Source organism: Pipistrellus kuhlii, unplaced genomic scaffold, assembly GCF_014108245.1.
Source record: "Pipistrellus kuhlii isolate mPipKuh1 unplaced genomic scaffold, mPipKuh1.p scaffold_m20_p_3, whole genome shotgun sequence".
NCBI classification, from domain to species: Eukaryota; Metazoa; Chordata; class Mammalia; order Chiroptera; family Vespertilionidae; genus Pipistrellus; species Pipistrellus kuhlii.
The window spans coordinates 131275751-131284717 of record NW_023425529.1 but is presented as its reverse complement, the minus strand read 5'-3'; the positions used below and the strand labels follow the sequence as shown (position 1 = coordinate 131284717).

Here is an 8967-nt window from a genome sequence, read left to right as displayed (position 1 = left end):
TGCCCTTCTTCATTCAAAGTCAGATAGCATGAGAGTTCATATGACTCAGGGTTTCCCGACACTGGTGGAACTAGTTTACATTACAGCCCCTTGAATGGCATCAGAGATGAATTTGATTCTTCCTAAGTACAAGCAACCTTTAAGATCTCATTCTAGATAAGTTTAGCAATAGAATTAGATCAGTCAAAATCAGAAAAAGAGCTGAGAAAGCCATTTTGTTAACCACCATGGTGTACCTAGACAAGTCAATATTTAAACTTTCTTACACAGATGTTTACACATCAAAGCAGCTTGGTAATGTTAATTTTGGTGAGGAATATCAACATCTCGATGATACAAGGGAACATGTAGAGACATATTTAAACTACAAAGGAAGCCACAGATAAATGATCAATAGTATGTTATGTGAAGCCCAGGAGGCCAGGTTACATTTCTCTACTTCATTGAAATGTTGCCATCTCCCTCAGCAGTCTCAAATTCTAAAACTATTCTATATGTTCTCCTTTTTTATTTTCTTTTGTTAACCCTCACCCAAGAATGTTTTTCCATTGATTTTTAGAGAAATTGCAAGAGAGGGATGGAGGGGGAGAGAGAGAGAGAGAGAGAGAGAGAGAGAGAGAGAGAGAGAGAGAGAGAGAGGGAGAGACAGAGACAGAGACAGACAGAGGCAGACAGAGACAGACAGAGACAGACAGAGACAGACAGAGACAGAGAGAGAAAGAGACATCAATGTGAAGGAGACCTCATTGACTAGTTGCCTCCCACACTGGCTCCTACTGGGCTAGGGATTAAACCTGCAACTCGGTTATGTACCTTTGACCAGAATTGAACTTGAGCTCCTTCAGTGGGTGGGCTGATGCTCTAACCACTTAGACACACCAGCCAGGGCTGTTCTTTTTTAAAAGACCCTGAGTGTTAGAACCATGGTCCAATGTATCTCAATATTTACATAGATAAATAGAATGAGTACATAGAAAGAAAATAGATGATAAAGTCCAACAGAATTACATTAGGACCCTACTATGTAAATTACTTATTATAATTTTCTTCCACCCAAATTTTGTCATCTGTTAAAAAAAAAAAAAAAAAAAAAAAAAAATAATAATAATTACCTAGAGCTGGAAGGAGGGAAAAAGGGGGGAAGGAATGGGAAATATCTGTAACTACTATCAACAATAAAAATATATTTTACAAAAGATAAAAAACTAATAAACACTCTAGAGCAAAGACCTATTAATACAGTGGCTAAGAATCAAATATTATCATGCTAAGCTTGGAATCACACTATAGCAAATGCCCCAGCACTGCCCCGGTAGACACATCCCAAATTCTGTTGCAAGTTAACCACAGTTTGTAGTTGATGCTAAGAGGATGGGTTGTGGTAACAGGATAGCTTTCTTCCACAATCCATCTGTGGCCCATGCCTTCCTCCCCAGTCTCCTAGGCTTAGGTAGTGTGAAGGCAGAAACCAGAGCTTAATCATAACAATAGTATCATTTCCCTCAGATCCTTTCCGAAAGGAAGGAGTGTTCAAATGTAGAAATAAATAAACAAATTGCAGAGCAGGGAGGTGATCATAGAGTGTTATGAAAAGTGAAGACTGTAGGCTTTGGAGTCAGATAGATGTGCCCTCTGTCAATAGTTCCTAGCTGTGTGCTCTCCCATAAGTTTCTTAACCTCCCAGAGCCTTAGTTATTTCATATGGAACAACAATAACTACTAAAAAAGGTTATTGCCAGAGATAGAGAAGCATTGATCAGATGGTCAAATCTCAGAAGGAAGGAAGTGGTGAGGACATGATTCGGGGGGGGGGGCGGGGGGGCGGGGGGCAATGGGGTGATAAGGACACATATGTAATACCTTAAGCAGTAAAGAAAAATATATTTTAAAAAAGAAGAGATCTTAAAAATAGAAAAAAAGTTATTGTTAGGATGAAATGATATCATTTATATAAGATGACTTAGCCACATTCCAAGACCTGGGCTCTCCTATAAATATTAGTGTGCTTCCAATGGACACACATACATTGACCTAAAAGTAGGAAGAAATGCAGAGAGAAGATAGAAATTTAAAGGTTCAAACAGCAAAATAATTGATGTACTATTGGCAGTAGTAGTTAAAAGTTTAAAGAATGGACAAGGAGTTAATGCAACAGTCTAACACTGATTCAGATGTAGAAAGTGCAGAAAATATGATGTCTTTAAAAAGATAATAATAATAAAAGATGAAATCAGAGTTAAGAAAAGACAAAGAGCTACCCAAGACAAAATACATAAAAGTGTGAAAGGGTCATGTATTCAGTTAGCTCTTTAATACTAGCCATTAGCAAATTAAACATAAAAAGAATAGCATTTATAGTGGTGTATTTTGTTTTGTTGTGGTTGTTTTTTTTTTACTGGTAGTAAAAGTAAAAAACAATTGTCATTTTTGAACATTTAAGTTCAGAAGAGTAAAAACAAGAAAATAAAAAGCACCAAATTCATCTAAAGATATAGCATTTTTGGTCCATTTGTTTATTTATTTTACAAATAAACCAGGCACTGTTTCAAGTAACAAAGATCCAATAGGGAACAAAAGAAAAGTCATCATTTCTCAGAGAATTCTATGGGGGTGAGAATAAATAAAGAAAATATAAATAAGTCACCTGGAAAGGAGACATATGTAATACTTTAAACAACAAAGAATTAAAGAAAAATAATAATAATCCTAAAATAAATAAATAAATAAATAAATAAATAAAGGGAAAAGATCACTTGGAGGTAAGTGCTATTTTAAAATGCTTTCCATGTGGGTAGGGAGAGGAAATATTGGGATAAGGCTAAGGTGTTTTTTGCATTCAGTAAGTTTATTAGTAATGTTGTTATTCTTGTATGTTATAAAATATTACAAAATAAGTATATTTTTACTTATTAAAATAAAACATGTAAATTAACATTGATTATTAGGAACCAAGATTTCCAAGTTAAAAAGGTAAGAAAAAAAGACCTCGAATGTTAAACTTTGAACTGAGCTATCAATATAAATTTATGAGATGACACGTAGGCACATTTCTAAAGGCACCAGCCCTTCCTGGTGGGGGCAAAAGTAGACAGAAAGGCTCAGTGGAAAGGGAGGGTGTTTGGTGCGTACTAGAAACAAAGGGGACTAGTGTGGCTGCAACCAACAGACTGAGGGAAAAGAGTGGTAGAGAATGAATTCAAAGAGAGAGCAGGCATGCCAATTGGAAAGTCCTCTGCAGGCCAGTACACAGATCTGGCTTCTATTTTGGAGGCTTAGAGCAGAAGAGTGACAGGAGTGGATATATTTTAAAAGCTTAGTCTCAGAAAAGAGCATGGAGGGAGGAAGTGCTGATGGAAAGACCTCAGCAGTGATCGAGCCAAGACACAATGGAGGCAAGAACTAGAAAAGAAGCAGTGTAGATGATGGAAAGTGGGTCAATTGAAAGGGGCGGTGAATAAATTTACTGTTAGACCGGCTGTGGGTATGAGAGAAAGAGACAAGTTCAGGAAGAATTTCAGATATTTGAATGAATAACTAGATGGATGTATTTCCCCTTATTGAGATAAGGAAGACTAGAGGAGGAACAGATTTAGAGACTGGCAGCTGAGAATTAAAAATTTTGGATATATAGAGGTTAAGTTTGAGATACTTATTGGTCATCCATGTGGAGATGTTTAAAAACATCACTAAGAGAGATACAAATCAAAACGACAATGTGATACCATCTCACACCTATCAGAATGGCTATCATCAACAAATCAGCAAACAACAACAAATCAGCAAACAACAAGTGCTGGAGAGGATGCAGAGAAAAAGGGACCCTCGTGCACTGCTGGTGGGAATGCAGACTGTAGAGAACAGTATGGAGTTTCCTCAAAAAATTGAAAATGGAACTCCCATTTGACCTAGTAACCCCACTCCTAGGAATATAGACCAAGAAACTAGAAATACCAATCAAAAAGGATATATGCACCCCTATGTTCATAGCAGCACAATCTACAATAGCTAGGATTTGGAAACAGCCTAGGTGCCCGTCAGCAGATGATTGGATCAAAAAACCATGGTATATCTACACAGTGGAATACTATGCTGCCATAAAAAAGAAAGAATTCTTATCATTTGCAGCGACCTCAGTGGAATTGGAGAACATTATGCTGAGTGAAATAAGCCAATCAATGAAAAAAAAAAACAAAACACCACATGACCTCACTCATTTATGGATAATAAAGAACATTATAAACTGATGAAAAAAAAGATAGATACAGAGACAGTAAAGAAACAAACAGACTGTCAAATTATGGTGGGGAAGGTAGGGAGATTTGGGGGAGATAAGAGATCAACCAAAGGACTTGTATCCATGTATAAAAGCATAACCAATGGACGAAAAACTCTGGGGAGGAAAGGCATGTATGGGAGTGGGGGGTGGGGATTGGTAAGGTAAATACACATATAATACTTTAATAAAAAATAATGAGAAAAATAAATAAATAAAAATAAAATAAATAAAAACATCACTGAGAGTTCTGGCCATTTTGGCTCAGTGGATAGAGCATCAGTCCATGGACTGACAGGTCCTGGGTTCAATTCTGGTCCAGGCCATATCCCTCAGTTTCAGGCATGTGCAGGAGGCAACCAATCGATATGTCTCTCTCACATTAGTATTTTTCTCTGTCACTACCCCCTTTCTTCCACTCTGTCTAAATATATATATATATATATATATATATATATATATATATATATATATATATATATATCAATGGAAAAATATCCCCTGGTGAGGATTAATAAAAACATCACTGATACATATATATAATTTATATGTTAATAACAAAGTGAGGTCATATACTCTATTCAGTTTTGAAATATCACAGGAGGTATATTTTCCTAACCTTAAGTATTCTTTGAGAACATTATTTTTAAACTTCATAATATTCTACTGGTAGATTTTACCATTCAGGAGTTTTCACAAATTAGTTTCACATTTATTATTATTATATATAATGCTTTGACAGCTTCACTGACTACCTCCATGAGGGACACATCCAGGCTCAAGAGTGTGAAACTTTTAAAACCTTTGATACATATTAAGTTGTATTCCCAGAACTATATACCAATTTACAGTCTCACTCATAGGTCTGAGAGTACCTGCTTGTTTAACTGTTCTTTTGCCCAAATTGAAGATTTCCAGTTTTATAGTAAAAATTATCTATCAATGTTTAGTTTGCATTTATTTGAATTTTAGTAAATTGCAACATTTCTCCCTAAGTTTATGTGTCTTTTGAATTTTTCTTCTGCATATTATACACTCAGATCCTTTAAATTGATCACTTTGGAAATTAACATTTAACATTGAAATGATAACCATAATATTGTAGTAGTAGCTAACATGAATTGTGCTAAGTGGTGCATTAAGCAATTGATACATTAATCTTCACAACCTTATTAGTAATACTCAGTGTTCAGAGAAGAATGTTTAGGATTAAAAAGATGAGATGACCTGCTTCAAGTTACACAACTAGTCAGCGCATGAGCCGGGATTTAACGTTCTGACTCCACAGCCCACTAAAAGCAATCATATTTAGTAATTTGAGAAGAGAACAAGTTTGGAGACCATGGAAAAGTTTGAAATGTAAGATCTGAATTTGCTCAGGTAAGAATTTACTAGGACAAATAAATTCAATGCAAAAATGTTATTTTAGCAATTCAACTACTCTGCTTAATTGAATATCTATTAAGGGCAAAGGTTCTCAGAAGATGCTATGGGGAAATACAAAGAATTTGTATTTCTAGAATGTGAACATTAAGCTTTTCACCCCACATATAGCTGCCCCATTATCAGATGGAAAGATCTGCTAGTTTTGAATGTTCCTGAATTATATGTAAACTTTAATCATTATATTTAAGAAGAAATGTTGGAAGAAAACTATGGGGTGCCTAAAAAAGATGCTTTGGAAAGAGAAAAACATCGGTGTGAGAGACACATGGATTGATTGCCTCCCACCTGGTCAGGGTCAGGGATCAAGCCTGCAACTGAAGTATGTGCCCTTGGCTGGAATCGAACCCATGACTCTTCAGTCTGCAGCCAACAAAACGAAGTTGGGCCCTGGTGATTCTCTGTATCTGGCCCATAGCCCTTGATCTGCTCATGTCTCTCTAACTGCCTACAACACTAAGAAGGTCTGAGAGTCACTGGAACAACCACTGCCACCTGAGGAAAACCAGAGCTCCTGGTGTGGTGCCCAGAGGCTGTAGCCTCAGATCCTCCAGTGCCCATGGGCCTGGAGGTGAAGATGGGGTCCTAGTGCTCCTGCTGGTGCTCACTCTCATCTGCAGTCTGGTGTCTATCTGTGTGCTACCCCAGCCTGGAGCTAACCCGGAAGCCTCAGCCTTCCACCAGAAAGCCCTGGAGCTAACCCGGAAGCCTCAGCCTTCCACCAGAAAGCCCTGGGCCTTATATGCTGTTTTGTCACGGGCAGGCTGGGGGGTGGGGGGGGGGGTGCGCATGGCACGATATTAGTTCTGGCCACCTATCTCCTGGACCTGCTGCCTAACTACCTGTCTGCCATAGATGAGGCCCTGCAGGCAATGCTCCAGTTTCCCCTACAAGAGTTCATCCTGGCCATGGGCTTCTTCCTGGTCCTGGTGATGGAGCAGATCACACTGGCTTACAAGGAGCAGTCAGTGCCACCACCTCGAGAGGAGACAAGGAGTGGGAGCAGTGAGTGGTGGGCAGTAGCACTGGCATTATGGGCAAGGCCTTCCCACAGGCAAGCAGAGCTCTGGCAGCTCCCTCAGCCCTGTGTGCCATGTGTACTCGTCTTCTCCCTGGCTCTGTACTCACTGTTCAGAGCTGGCGGTGGGACTGCAATAAGACCAGGCCATGGAGCCGTGTCTGGCTTTGCTACTCCACAAGGGTATTTTGGCTGTCAGCTTGTCCCTGAGGCTGCTGCAGGGCCACCTGTGAGCAAAGGTAGTGGCTGGCTGTGGCATTCTCTTCTCATGCATGACACTTCTGGGCATGGGGCTGGGTGCAGCGCTGGCAGAGTACTTTCTCTATATCACCTTCTTGGAAATCCTGCCCCAGGAGCTGGCCACTTCTGAGCCAATGATCCTCAAGGTCATTCTGCTCCTATCAGGCTTTGCCCTACATACTGGCCTACTACTCTTCATTCAAGCCTAGGGGCTCCAAGAAGGGCAGGGGAGATTGGCTACCAGGTGCCCTTGATCTACCTCCCCTTCTCAGGAATGGGGAAAGGAAGCATTGAGAACCAAAAAGTTCTCTGAAAGGTGGAGATAGAGCTTTTGGAACAATTTGATCAATGGGAAAGAAGTGGGTCGACAAAAGCCTGGTCCTCAAGCTCAAGGGACAAGGTATGATCAAGTCACCAGAGACATTAGTATTAGGGAAGCTACTGAGTGCTAGAATCGGGCAGACACTACACAGGGATAAACTGACACTGGTACCCAGGCACTTTGGGATGAAAGTAGAGAGAACACAGGCCCAGAGTCAGCGGTTCTCTTGTTTCTAGCCCATGTCAGCCCTCTGTCATGTGGAGTGGACTCCTGCTAATTTTCTTAGCTCCTATTCTCCTACTAGCTCCTTCTTTCCTTCTCCCAAGACACTGGTGCCAAGTGGCCTCTTCCTGCCAGTCTTGGTACCTTCTCTGGCTTCTCCAGTTTTGCTCACTCTATTTTTAAAGTGCCAAATAAGATGCCCCCCCCCCTCTTTCTCAAAGCACAGAGATGCACTGAGTCCTTCTCTCAGCACCTCAGTGAAAGAGTCCTTTTGCTCCTTATTTTGTCCCATTCTGAGGTGAGTCAGAAATGTTTGCTGAGTTGAGGTAGAGGGAGGGTTGGCAGATCTGCAGGCCTTACCATTGCTGCACCCTGGAAATACTGAACATGGATATGGTGCCCCAAACAGATGATAAACACTGAGCTGCCAAAATTTTTATATGATTGTAGCCCGAGGCGGGAAAGGGACTGTTCACCCCCAGGGTTATTTTTTTTTTTGGGGGGGGGAGGGGGTGGAGTGGGTAGGGCTGTGCACAGGGTCATATTCTCTAGAATAGGGGTGTCAAACTCAATCAGAGAAGGGGCCAAAATCTAAAATCCAGCCTAAATTGCTGGCCGAATGGTTTACTGAACAGTCATAAACTGTCATTGTGATGGAAACGCATTGGAGTGCAGTGATGACAGCGTGGTGCGGGCCACATTGCAAGGCCTGGCGGGACGGATTTGGCCCTCGGGCCTTGTGTTTGACACATGTGCTCTAGAATCTATTTTACTTACTGATCTGTTTGAGGACATGTTACCCAAGTAAAAGATGCTTCTATATGAATGAATGAATGAATGAATGAATGAATGAATAAATAAATAAATAAATAAATAAATAAGATGCTTTTGAAGGATAATTTATTTTCCTTAGAGTAGATGCCCTTAGGGAATAATTAGTACTTGGACTTTAATATTTTTCCTAATATCATAAATGTTTGTAGAAAGGACAGAGAGGTCCCCTCCTTCCTTTCTCATAGCTGGTCTCTGACGTCTTGGTTGTACTTTCCTTGGCAGATTTATATTAATATATCCCCAGATGTTTCGTGAGCTGTGACCCTGCCCAAGGCAGCTTCTGCTTCATTAAGATGACTCTTGCATTTCAGGATCAAAGTTTCACTCCAAGTAAGTAGGTGGCTTTGCCTGTGACAGTAACCAGGGACAGTTCCTCCACAAGAAAGGACAGAGGAATTAGGTGAGGATCCTGAAGGTTGTAGAAGTCTCTGCCAACTGGGAGGATTCTGTTGACAATGAGAGGCAGCCAAGACAAGTAGGGAAGATGAACCAGAAAACTGCAGACTTACATTGCTTATGAAAGTAGCTGCTCCCTGTGTTGACCATCAACACTTTTAAGAGACATAAATAGTTCTTGGAAAGCTGAAAGTGATGAGGGCACTGCAGGCCTGAAGT

General features: G+C 40.2%; 1 pseudogene; it reads left to right on the top strand.

The window, feature by feature from the left end:
- Nucleotides 1-227: 227 nt before the first annotated feature.
- Nucleotides 228-7183, top strand: LOC118729657 (annotated as a pseudogene).
- Nucleotides 7184-8967: the final 1784 nt, after the last annotated feature.